We start from the raw sequence: 12,342 nt of genomic DNA, 5'->3' as shown, positions 1-12,342 counted from the left end.
ATCAAATTCTTCCTCTTGAGGCATATGATTAAGCAATATTAAATATTGTTTCTGACTGCCTCTGTTTTGGCATAATGAAGTTCAGCATTTGCGGAAGTATTTAGGTTCCATGGTCTAATGGTTAGTAGGCTGGACTCTGAATTTAGTAATCTGAAATGTTATAGCTATATTTTGTTTTCCTTTGGGTGTATTGTCATTTTATGCACATAGATTTCCTAGCAGTGGCTGTGATGAATAGTTCAATTTGATAGCAGCTTCCTTTTGAGAATTTGAAAAAAAAAGAATTAAATAGTCTCTCTGGATGACTCTGCTTTGATTTCTATGTGCACATCCCTTTTGCGTTTCAGAGGGATTGACCAACATACACAACAGTGCTTGGAAGACCTCTTCCTCCCTCATGGCATGTAAAGCTAACCTCTCTCCTACCGTGTGTTTTTTTACTTTTTAACTTCCCCTTCCGAGTCATGATCATGTAACTGAATTTACATTTTTAGATTTTAACTGCAGTAGTTGCTTGTTTTTCATTTTTATTTTTTGTGTACGCATACATCCCTTTTTGTGGGGAGGGGGGAGTGATGTCTGTTTACTTATATTAGCTAATATAGGTCATTTTATGTCCGCTTACAATATGTGTCAGGATTTTTTATGTCGTTTCCAATCAATGTCTAATATCAAGTGGTTTGCAGCAGTCATACAAAGGCACGTAACACCCCCAAAACACCTACATAAGTTAGAAATACTCCGGAAGAGTACTCAGTTTATGAAAAGGCGGTGAATCCCAAATAGAACTGTAAATGTAAGCTAGCAAGCAGACTGTGCACCCCTGTTTGGAACTATGACCTGTGTGTTGCCCTCTATTAACAGAACAATGTAACTGCAGCCCATGTCACATAAAATAGAAAGTAGAGATTATGCAAATTAACTCCCAGAAGAGCCTGGTGTCACCCCAAAAGGTGTCATGCTTTTCACACCAAGAAACATCCACACATAGATCCCTGCGAACCTCAAAAACGTACAGGAAACCCTGTCCAGCGCTTTGCTCCCAGAGGAGATAAGGTTGAAAAACCACCCTATGTTAAAAGTGTCCATAATCCATGCCAGCTGCCCTGTCTATAGAACCTGGCCGTTCGGGGCCTAGGGGCATGAGTGGAAGGGTTTAACCTGCCTGGGTTCTTGGGCATGGTTTCATCATGCCTCAGTTTACAATGGCACTCTGCCACTTTGTCAGGCTTTAAAGAAGCCTGACTCCTGCAGAGCAAAAGATCTGATTATTTCCTTACATGTTTTGTACGTAAGAATGCGGATGGTGCTCTGAGCCTCCTATGGTGGTTATTAAGCATGGTATACATACCATAGCATGTAACTGTGCCTACAAATGGAACATTTTGTTCATTTATTAGGGAGTTGTGAAAATGGCAAAATCAAATTGCCATTACTGACACAGACCAGCTGGCGCTGTCCGGACATTTCGTCGAAAGACATTTCGTCGAAAGACATTTGGTCGACGTAATTTGGTCGAAAGCCAAATGGTTGATTTTTTTATTTATTTATATATATATTTTTTAGGTTGTAGTTTAGGGAAAAAAAGGGGTTTTTAGAAAAAAAGGGGGTTGGGGGGACCCCCCCAAACCCCCCCCCCCAAAAAAAAATGTGAAAATAAAAAACAAAGCAATTCGACCATTTGGTTTTCGACCAAATGGTTTCGACCAATTGTCCTGTCGACAAATTTTTTTCGACGAAATGTCTGGCAACCCAGCTGCCGACTGTTGCTATTGACAGGAGTTCCAGGTGTATAAACTGAGGAGATCACCAGTTCAATTACCTGTGAACGCATTTTGAAGCTCATTCACAACCAGTTCATGCCCGTTCTCTCCATTTTGGCTTTCTGGCTGGCCGAGGGGCCCTTCAGTAATGTTCTTTGCTAACCATTACACCATGGGCCCCTTGCTGGTGCAACCTGACAGAGTTGTAACAGAAATGAGAATCGAGATCTCATGCATCATTTTAACAAACTCATATTCCTAGCCCACGGATATTATGCAAATGTGGAACTGTTTAGTTGGTTGTTGCGCAATAGCAAACTCTTTGCTTTACAGCTCATTTGGATAGGATTCTTCCTCTGGAGGCATAAGATAAAAGAATATTGCATACATTCTCTAAAAGGCTCTTTTTTTGCTGCAATGACGTTCATCATGTCACTAAGTATGTAGGTTCCATGGTGTAATGGTTAGCACTCTGGACTCTGAATCCAGCGATCCGAGTTCAAATCTCGGTGGGAACTTGGGAATTACTGTATTTGTTTTCCTCTCAGTGTCTTGTTTTAATAGCAATGACGCTGCTGTGTCGCCCACTTTCATAGCATTATTCCCTGGGTGCATTTGAAAAAAGAAAGATTTTCCATGGATGACGCTCTTTAGCCACAATGAAACCCACCACTTTCTGTGGTGTGAAAGACCCATGGTGTAATGGTAGCACCCTGGAGGTTGAATCCAATAATTTGCATTCAAATCTCTGTAAGAGTTTACCATCAGTCGAACCTTTCCCTTATCGTTTATTGTGGATGTCTTCTTTGAAGAAAGGTATGATCCAACTAAAGTAAGTACATTCACGAATGGGCCCTTGGTCGGTACAAACAGTATTTATACACCTCAGGCCTTTTGTGAATTAAGAAAAGTGTGTTCTTCGTTCTATTTTTCATCTCAAACTGATACCTTCATTTTACAAACATGTAAAGACTGTTAAGACGCTTGATTAATATCATTGATTCTGAATGTGGTCGCTTTTCATAGGATTAACCCTTTAACAATTTTGAAAGAGAATGGCGATACAATAGAGCTGCTTTTCCCAAAATGGTATTATTAATGTTGTTGCTGCATCTTCAAGTAAAAAGAGAATCCATTGGGTCACAGATTGAGCATGTTTCTTAACATTGAGTTAAGTTTGAAAATTTCAAATCTTTTATGTATGTTTCCGATGCAGATCTGCCCATCGACTCAGAATGACCTCACTGTTCATACATTTATAAAAAATGCATAAAGGTTAAGGTGCTAGGCACAAAAGTGGATTTTTATGAAAAGTTATGCCAGAGAGTGAGAGCGAAAATGAATACCCTACACCACTAACCTTATGAATATTACTATCTTTGGCCTATAATTTAAGACAACAAGGAGACAAAGTGTGTTAGAGCAAGAGAGAGGTTCCACCGAGACTTGAACTCGGATCGCTGGATTCAAAGTCCAAAGTGCTAACCATTACACCATGGAACCCTTGTTGAGCAGAGCTTCATAAGGGCAATGAGAATATAGGGCACAGTCAAGATTTTTACTGACCTATAGTAACCGTTTACTGATATTATATCGAAGCAGCACTGTTGCTGTTGGATGCTGTGCAATCGCAAAGTATTGGCTTCATGTCTCATTTGGATCAAATTCTTCCTCTGGAGTCTAATGATATAGGAATATTACATATTTTCTCTGATGTGCTCTGTTTTTCCAGAATGAAGTGCATCATGCTACTGAATATGTGGGTTCCATGGTGTAATGGTTAGCACTCTGGACTCTGAATCCAGCGATCCGAGTTCAAGTCTCGGTGGGACCTTGGGGCTGCTTCTCTTTTACAGTTGCCTTTCATTTGCAGATAGATATAACAGCAATAGCTTTGCTTTACAGCCCACTTTGATGGCAGTCTTCTTTGACCAAAGAATATTAATAGTTTCTGGGGATGACTCTCTTTTGCCACAAAGAAACTGCCCACTCTCATATCTCCAAAGCTCGAAGGTATAATGGCTATTAAACTGGCTTTTGATCTCAGCGATTTGCATTGAAAGCCCAGGAGGCCCCTAAAATCAGTTGAATTGTTTCCTGATAATTTAGAGTTTATTTCTTCTTTCGAGAAAGGTGTGATCCAAATAAAGTAAGTACATTTAAACAAGGGCACTTGATCAGTAAATGCACTACTTTCTAGAACTCATAACTCTTGTAAGTTATAAAAAGTTTGCTCTCCATACAGTTTGTCAACTCAAAGAATTACATTTTTTACACATTTAATAAGACCATCAAATTGCTTGAAACATAGGAATGATTGTGAAAGTGAATATGATTCACCAAAATAATTGTATAACATTTTTTAATGTTAATAAAATAGGGCTTTTTCCAATCTTTTCACATCAATGTTGTTTCTGCATGTTCCAGTGAGCAGAGAATCTACTGCACATAGTGTGTACATTTTTCTTTTCATAGAGTTGTTGGACATTATTCATCTGTGGAAAATGTTTCTGAGAGATATCTGGGTGCCCACTCTGATTGACCTTAGGGATTGTACATTAACGATATGTAGTTGCATCACTGTATTGGTATCAGGCACCAAAGTGCATTTAAATGTAATGTCGTGCAGAGAGAGTCGACTGAACTTCTGAATATTAACTCTGTTGAATTGTAATTTGAGAAATTAGAAAATGGAGTGTAAGAGCAAGATAACGGTCCCACCGAGACTTGAACTCGGATCGTTGGATTCAAAGTCCAAAGTGCTAACCATTACACCATGGAACCCTTGCAAGATACACCTGAGAGCGTTGAATCAGAAATGGCAATATAGAGCACATTTACAATTTTTACAGATTCATAGTCCCAATTGACTGATATCATACAAACACAGCGATGTTGTCGATTGACGTTGTGCTATAGCAATCTCTGTGCTTTATAGAGCATGTAGATCAGATTCTTCCTCTTGAGGCATATGATTAAGCAATATTAAATATTGTTTCTGACTGCCTCTGTTTTGGCATAATGAAGTTCAGCATTTGCGGAAGTATTTAGGTTCCATGGTCTAATGGTTAGTAGGCTGGACTCTGAATTTAGTAATCTGACATGTTATAGCTATATTTTGTTTTCCTTTGGGTGTATTGTCATTTTATGCACATAGATTTCCTAGCAGTGGCTGTGATGAATAGTTCAATTTGATAGCAGCTTCCTTTTGAGAATTTGAAAAAAAAAGAATTAAATAGTCTCTCTGGATGACTCTGCTTTGATTTCTATGTGCACATCCCTTTTGCGTTTCAGAGGATTGACCAACATACACAACAGTGCTTGGAAGACCTCTTCCTCCCTCATGGCATGTAAAGCTAACCTCTCTCCTACCGTGTGTTTTTTTACTTTTTAACTTCCCCTTCCGAGTCATGATCATGTAACTGAATTTACATTTTTAGATTTTAACTGCAGTAGTTGCTTGTTTTTCATTTTTATTTTTTGTGTACGCATACATCCCTTTTTGTGGGGAGGGGGGAGTGATGTCTGTTTACTTATATTAGCTAATATAGGTCATTTTATGTCCGCTTACAATATGTGTCAGGATTTTTTATGTCGTTTCCAATCAATGTCTAATATCAAGTGGTTTGCAGCAGTCATACAAAGGCACGTAACACCCCCAAAACACCTACATAAGTTAGAAATACTCCGGAAGAGTACTCAGTTTATGAAAAGGCGGTGAATCCTAAATAGAACTGTAAATGTAAGCTAGCAAGCAGACTGTGCACCCCTGTTTGGAACTATGACCTGTGTGTTGCCCTCTATTAACAGAACAATGTAACTGCAGCCCATGTCACATAAAATAGAAAGTAGAGATTATGCAAATTAACTCCCAGAAGAGCCTGGTGTCACCCCAAAAGGTGTCATGCTTTTCACACCAAGAAACATCCACACATAGATCCCTGCGAACCTCAAAAACGTACAGGAAACCCTGTCCAGCGCTTTGCTCCCAGAGGAGATAAGGTTGAAAAACCACCCTATGTTAAAAGTGTCCATAATCCATGCCAGCTGCCCTGTCTATAAAACCTGGCCGTTCGGGGCCTAGGGGCATGAGTGGAAGGGTTTAACCTGCCTGGGTTCTTGGGCATGGTTTCATCATGCCTCAGTTTACAATGGCACTCTGCCACTTTGTCAGGCTTTAAAGAAGCCTGACTCCTGCAGAGCAAAAGATCTGATTATTTCCTTACATGTTTTGTACGTAAGAATGCGGATGGTGCTCTGAGCCTCCTATGGTGGTAATTAAGCATGGTATACATACCATAGCATGTAACTGTGCCTACAAATGGAACCTTTTGTTCATTTATTAGGGAGTTGTGAAAATGGCAAAATCAAATTGCCATTACTGACACAGACCAGCTGCCGCTGTCCGGACATTTCGTTGAAAGACATTTCGTCGAAAGACATTTGGTCGACGTAATTTGGTCGAAAGCCAAATGGTCGTTTTTTTTATTTATTTATATATATATTTTTTAGGTTGTAGTTTAGGGAAAAAAAGGGGTTTTTAGAAAAAAAGGGGGTTGGGGGGACCCCCCCAAACCCCCCCCCCCAAAAAAAATGTGAAAATAAAAAACAAAGCAATTCGACCATTTGGTTTTCGACCAAATGGTTTCGACCAATTGTCCTGTCGACAAATTTTTTTCGACAAAATGTCTGGCAACCCAGCTGCCGACTGTTGCTATTGACAGGAGTTCCAGGTGTATAAACTGAGGAGATCACCAGTTCAATTACCTGTGAACGCATTTTGAAGCTCATTCACAACCAGTTCATGCCCGTTCTCTCCATTTTGGCTTTCTGGCTGGCCGAGGGGCCCTTCAGTAATGTTCTTTGCTAACCATTACACCATGGGCCCCTTGCTGGTGCAACCTGACAGAGTTGTAACAGAAATGAGAATCGAGATCTCATGCATCATTTTAACAAACTCATATTCCTAGCCCACGGATATTATGCAAATGTGGAACTGTTTAGTTGGTTGTTGCGCAATAGCAAACTCTTTGCTTTACAGCTCATTTGGATAGGATTCTTCCTCTGGAGGCATAAGATAAAAGAATATTGCATACATTCTCTAAAAGGCTCTTTTTTTGCTGCAATGACGTTCATCATGTCACTAAGTATGTAGGTTCCATGGTGTAATGGTTAGTACTCTGGACTCTGAATCCAGCGATCCGAGTTCAAATCTCGGTGGGACCTTGGGAATTACTGTGTTTGTTTTCCTCTCAGTGTCTTGTTTTAATAGCAATGACGCTGCTGTGTCGCCCACTTTCATAGCATTATTCCCTGGGTGCATTTGAAAAAAGAAAGATTTTCCATGGATGACGCTCTTTAGCCACAATGAAACCCACCACGTTCTGTGGTGTGAAAGACCCATGGTGTAATGGTAGCACCCTGGAGGTTGAATCCAATAATTTGCATTCAAATCTCTGTAAGAGTTTACCATCAGTCGAACCTTTCCCTTATCGTTTATTGTGGATGTCTTCTTTGAAGAAAGGTATGATCCAACTAAAGTAAGTACATTCACGAATGGGCCCTTGGTCGGTACAAACAGTATTTATACACCTCAGGCCTTTTGTGAATTAAGAAAAGTGTGTTCTTCGTTCTATTTTTCATCTCAAACTGATACCTTCATTTTACAAACATGTAAAGACTGTTAAGACGCTTGATTAATATCATTGATTCTGAATGTGGTCGCTTTTCATAGGATTAACCCTTTAACAATTTTGAAAGAGAATGGCGATACAATAGAGCTGCTTTTCCCAAAATGGTATTATTAATGTTGTTGCTGCATCTTCAAGTAAAAAGAGAATCCATTGGGTCACAGATTGAGCATGTTTCTTAACATTGAGTTAAGTTTGAAAATTTCAAATCTTTTATGTATGTTTCCGATGCAGATCTGCCCTTCGACTCAGAATGACCTCACTGTTCATACATTTAAAAAAAATGCATAAAGGTTAAGGTGCTAGGCACAAAAGTGGATTTTTATGAAAAGTTATGCCAGAGAGTGAGAGCGAAAATGAATACCCTACACCACTAACCTTATGAATATTACTATCTTTGGCCTATAATTTAAGACAACAAGGAGACAAAGTGTGTTAGAGCAAGAGAGAGGTTCCACCGAGACTTGAACTCGGATCGCTGGATTCAAAGTCCAAAGTGCTAACCATTACACCATGGAACCCTTGTTGAGCAGAGCTTCATAAGGGCAATGAGAATATAGGGCACAGTCAAGATTTTTACTGACCTATAGTAATCGTTTACTGATATTATATCGAAGCAGCACTGTTGCTGTTGGATGCTGTGCAATCGCAAAGTATTGGCTTCATGTCTCATTTGGATCAAATTCTTCCTCTGGAGTCTATTGATATAGGAATATTACATATTTTCTCTGATGTGCTCTGTTTTTCCAGAATGAAGTGCATCATGCTACTGAATATGTGGGTTCCATGGTGTAATGGTTAGCACTCTGGACTCTGAATCCAGCGATCCGAGTTCAAGTCTCGGTGGGACCTTGGGGCTGCTTCTCTTTTAGAGTTGCCTTTCATTTGCAGATAGATATAACAGCAATAGCTTTGCTTTACAGCCCACTTTGATGGCAGTCTTCTTTGACCAAAGAATATTAATAGTTTCTGGGGATGACTCTCTTTTGCCACAAAGAAACTGCCCACTCTCATATCTCCAAAGCTCCAAGGTATAATGGCTATTAAACTGGCTTTTGATCTCAGCGATTTGCATTGAAAGCCCAGGAGGCCCCTAAAATCAGTTGAATTGTTTCCTGATAATTTAGAGTTTATTTCTTCTTTCGAGAAAGGTGTGATCCAAATAAAGTAAGTACATTTAAACAAGGGCACTTGATCAGTAAATGCACTACTTTCTAGAACTCATAACTCTTGTAAGTTATAAAAAGTTTGCTCTCCATACAGTTTGTCAACTCAAAGAATTACATTTTTTACACATTTAATAAGACCATCAAATTGCTTGAAACATAGGAATGATTGTGAAAGTGAATATGATTCACCAAAATAATTGTATAACATTTTTTAATGTTAATAAAATAGGGCTTTTTCCAATCTTTTCACATCAATGTTGTTTCTGCATGTTCCAGTGAGCAGAGAATCTACTGCACATAGTGTGTACATTTTTCTTTTCATAGAGTTAAGGTTGGACATTATTCATCTGTGGAAAATGTTTCTGAGAGATATCTGGGTGCCCACTCTGATTGACCTTAGGGATTGTACATTAACGATATGTAGTTGCATCACTGTATTGGTATCAGGCACCAAAGTGCATTTAAATGTAATGTCGTGCAGAGAGAGTCGACTGAACTTCTGAATATTAACTCTGTTGAATTGTAATTTGAGAAATTAGAAAACGGAGTGTAAGAGCAAGATAACGGTCCCACCGAGACTTGAACTCGGATCGTTGGATTCAAAGTCCAAAGTGCTAACCATTACACCATGGAACCCTTGCAAGATGCACCTGAGAGCGTTGAATCAGAAATGGCAATATAGAGCACATTTACAATTTTTACAGATTCATAGTCCCAATTGACTGATATCATACAAACACAGCGATGTTGTCGATTGACGTTGTGCTATAGCAATCTCTGTGCTTTATAGAGCATGTAGATCAAATTCTTCCTCTTGAGGCATATGATTAAGCAATATTAAATATTGTTTCTGACTGCCTCTGTTTTGGCATAATGAAGTTCAGCATTTGCGGAAGTATTTAGGTTCCATGGTCTAATGGTTAGTAGGCTGGACTCTGAATTTAGTAATCTGACATGTTATAGCTATATTTTGTTTTCCTTTGGGTGTATTGTCATTTTATGCACATAGATTTCCTAGCAGTGGCTGTGATGAATAGTTCAATTTGATAGCAGCTTCCTTTTGAGAATTTGAAAAAAAAAGAATTAAATAGTCTCTCTGGATGACTCTGCTTTGATTTCTATGTGCACATCCCTTTTGCGTTTCAGAGGGATTGACCAACATACACAACAGTGCTTGGAAGACCTCTTCCTCCCTCATGGCATGTAAAGCTAACCTCTCTCCTACCGTGTGTTTTTTTACTTTTTAACTTCCCCTTCCGAGTCATGATCATGTAACTGAATTTACATTTTTAGATTTTAACTGCAGTAGTTGCTTGTTTTTCATTTTTATTTTTTGTGTACGCATACATCCCTTTTTGTGGGGAGGGGGGAGTGATGTCTGTTTACTTATATTAGCTAATATAGGTCATTTTATGTCCGCTTACAATATGTGTCAGGATTTTTTATGTCGTTTCCAATCAATGTCTAATATCAAGTGGTTTGCAGCAGTCATACAAAGGCACGTAACACCCCCAAAACACCTACATAAGTTAGAAATACTCCGGAAGAGTACTCAGTTTATGAAAAGGCGGTGAATCCCAAATAGAACTGTAAATGTAAGCTAGCAAGCAGACTGTGCACCCCTGTTTGGAACTATGACCTGTGTGTTGCCCTCTATTAACAGAACAATGTAACTGCAGCCCATGTCACATAAAATAGAAAGTAGAGATTATGCAAATTAACTCCCAGAAGAGCCTGGTGTCACCCCAAAAGGTGTCATGCTTTTCACACCAAGAAACATCCACACATAGATCCCTGCGAACCTCAAAAACGTACAGGAAACCCTGTCCAGCGCTTTGCTCCCAGAGGAGATAAGGTTGAAAAACCACCCTATGTTAAAAGTGTCCATAATCCATGCCAGCTGCCCTGTCTATAGAACCTGGCCGTTCGGGGCCTAGGGGCATGAGTGGAAGGGTTTAACCTGCCTGGGTTCTTGGGCATGGTTTCATTATGCCTCAGTTTACAATGGCACTCTGCCTCTTTGTCAGGCTTTAAAGAAGCCTGACTCCTGCAGAGCAAAAGATCTGATTATTTCCTTACATGTTTTGTACGTAAGAATGCGGATGGTGCTCTGAGCCTCCTATGGTGGTTATTAAGCATGGTATACATACCATAGCATGTAACTGTGCCTACAAATGAAACATTTTGTTCATTTATTAGGGAGTTGTGAAAATGGCAAAATCAAATTGCCATTACTGACACAGACCAGCTGCCGCTGTCCGGACATTTCGTCGAAAGACATTTCGTCGAAAGACATTTGGTCGACGTAATTTGGTCGAAAGCCAAATGGTCGATTTTTTTATTTATTTATATATATATTTTTTAGGTTGTAGTTTACGGAAAAAAAGGGGTTTTTAGAAAAAAAGGGGGTTGGGGGGACCCCCCAAACCCCCCCCCCCCAAAAAAAATGTGAAAATAAAAAACAAAGCAATTCGACCATTTGATTTTCGACCAAATGGTTTCGACCAATTGTCCTGTCGACAAATTTTTTTCGACGAAATGTCTGGCAACCCAGCTGCCGACTGTTGCTATTGACAGGAGTTCCAGGTGTATAAACTGAGGAGATCACCAGTTCAATTACCTGTGAACGCATTTTGAAGCTCATTCACAACCAGTTCATGCCCGTTCTCTCCATTTTGGCTTTCTGGCTGGCCGAGGGGCCCTTCAGTAATGTTCTTTGCTAACCATTACACCATGGGCCCCTTGCTGGTGCAACCTGACAGAGTTGTAACAGAAATGAGAATCGAGATCTCATGCATCATTTTAACAAACTCATATTCCTAGCCCACGGATATTATGCAAATGTGGAACTGTTTAGTTGGTTGTTGCGCAATAGCAAACTCTTTGCTTTACAGCTCATTTGGATCGGATTCTTCCTCTGGAGGCATAAGATAAAAGAATATTGCATACATTCTCTAAAAGGCTCTTTTTTTGCTGCAATGACGTTCATCATGTCACTAAGTATGTAGGTTCCATGGTGTAATGGTTAGCACTCTGGACTCTGAATCCAGCGATCCGAGTTCAAATCTCGGTGGGACCTTGGGAATTACTGTGTTTGTTTTCCTCTCAGTGTCTTGTTTTAATAGCAATGACGCTGCTGTGTCGCCCACTTTCATAGCATTATTCCCTGGGTGCATTTGAAAAAAGAAAGATTTTCCATGGATGACGCTCTTTAGCCACAATGAAACCCACCACTTTCTGTGGTGTGAAAGACCCATGGTGTAATGGTAGCACCCTGGAGGTTGAATCCAATAATTTGCATTCAAATCTCTGTAAGAGTTTACCATCAGTCAAACCTTTCCCTTATGGTTTATTGTGGATGTCTTCTTTGAAGAAAGGTATGATCCAACTAAAGTAAGTACATTCACGAATGGGCCCTTGGTCGGTACAAACAGTATTTATACACCTCAGGCCTTTTGTGAATTAAGAAAAGTGTGTTCTTCGTTCTATTTTTCATCTCAAACTGATACCTTCATTTTACAAACATGTAAAGGCTGTTAAGACGCTTGATTAATATCATTGATTCTGAATGTGGTCGCTTTTCATAGGATTAACCCTTTAACAATTTTGAAAGAGAATGGCGATACAATAGAGCTGCTTTTCCCAAAATGGTATTATTAATGTTGTTGCTGCATCTTCAAGTAAAAAGAGAATCCATTGGGTCACAGATTGAGCATGTTT

The 12,342-nt window shown here is 39.5% G+C and overlaps 9 non-coding genes across 9 annotated transcripts; 5 read left to right on the top strand and 4 right to left on the bottom strand.

The window, feature by feature from the left end:
• The first annotated feature begins 2,209 nt into the window (after positions 1-2,209).
• TRNAQ-CUG (transfer RNA glutamine (anticodon CUG)) lies at positions 2,210-2,281 on the top strand. Its single transcript has one exon. It is a non-coding gene; the product is annotated as a tRNA-Gln (tRNA).
• A 913-nt stretch (positions 2,282-3,194) lies between these two features.
• Positions 3,195-3,266, bottom strand: TRNAQ-UUG (transfer RNA glutamine (anticodon UUG)). The gene has a single exon. It is a non-coding gene; the product is annotated as a tRNA-Gln (tRNA).
• Positions 3,267-3,525: 259 nt separating this feature from the next.
• Positions 3,526-3,597, top strand: TRNAQ-CUG (transfer RNA glutamine (anticodon CUG)). The gene has a single exon. It is a non-coding gene; the product is annotated as a tRNA-Gln (tRNA).
• An 878-nt stretch (positions 3,598-4,475) lies between these two features.
• On the bottom strand, positions 4,476-4,547 carry TRNAQ-UUG (transfer RNA glutamine (anticodon UUG)). The gene has a single exon. It is a non-coding gene; the product is annotated as a tRNA-Gln (tRNA).
• A 2,370-nt stretch (positions 4,548-6,917) lies between these two features.
• TRNAQ-CUG (transfer RNA glutamine (anticodon CUG)) lies at positions 6,918-6,989 on the top strand. Its single transcript has one exon. It is a non-coding gene; the product is annotated as a tRNA-Gln (tRNA).
• Positions 6,990-7,902: 913 nt separating this feature from the next.
• On the bottom strand, positions 7,903-7,974 carry TRNAQ-UUG (transfer RNA glutamine (anticodon UUG)). Its single transcript has one exon. It is a non-coding gene; the product is annotated as a tRNA-Gln (tRNA).
• Positions 7,975-8,233: 259 nt separating this feature from the next.
• Positions 8,234-8,305, top strand: TRNAQ-CUG (transfer RNA glutamine (anticodon CUG)). Its single transcript has one exon. It is a non-coding gene; the product is annotated as a tRNA-Gln (tRNA).
• Positions 8,306-9,186: 881 nt separating this feature from the next.
• On the bottom strand, positions 9,187-9,258 carry TRNAQ-UUG (transfer RNA glutamine (anticodon UUG)). Its single transcript has one exon. It is a non-coding gene; the product is annotated as a tRNA-Gln (tRNA).
• A 2,371-nt stretch (positions 9,259-11,629) lies between these two features.
• Positions 11,630-11,701, top strand: TRNAQ-CUG (transfer RNA glutamine (anticodon CUG)). The gene has a single exon. It is a non-coding gene; the product is annotated as a tRNA-Gln (tRNA).
• Positions 11,702-12,342: the final 641 nt, after the last annotated feature.

This window comes from Ambystoma mexicanum, chromosome 5p (genome assembly GCF_040938575.1).
Source record: "Ambystoma mexicanum isolate Mex_15411 chromosome 5p, UKY_AmexF1_1, whole genome shotgun sequence".
Classification (NCBI taxonomy): domain Eukaryota; kingdom Metazoa; phylum Chordata; class Amphibia; order Caudata; family Ambystomatidae; genus Ambystoma; species Ambystoma mexicanum.
Note: the sequence above shows the minus strand (reverse complement) of the source record. Positions and strands in the feature narration are given on the sequence as shown.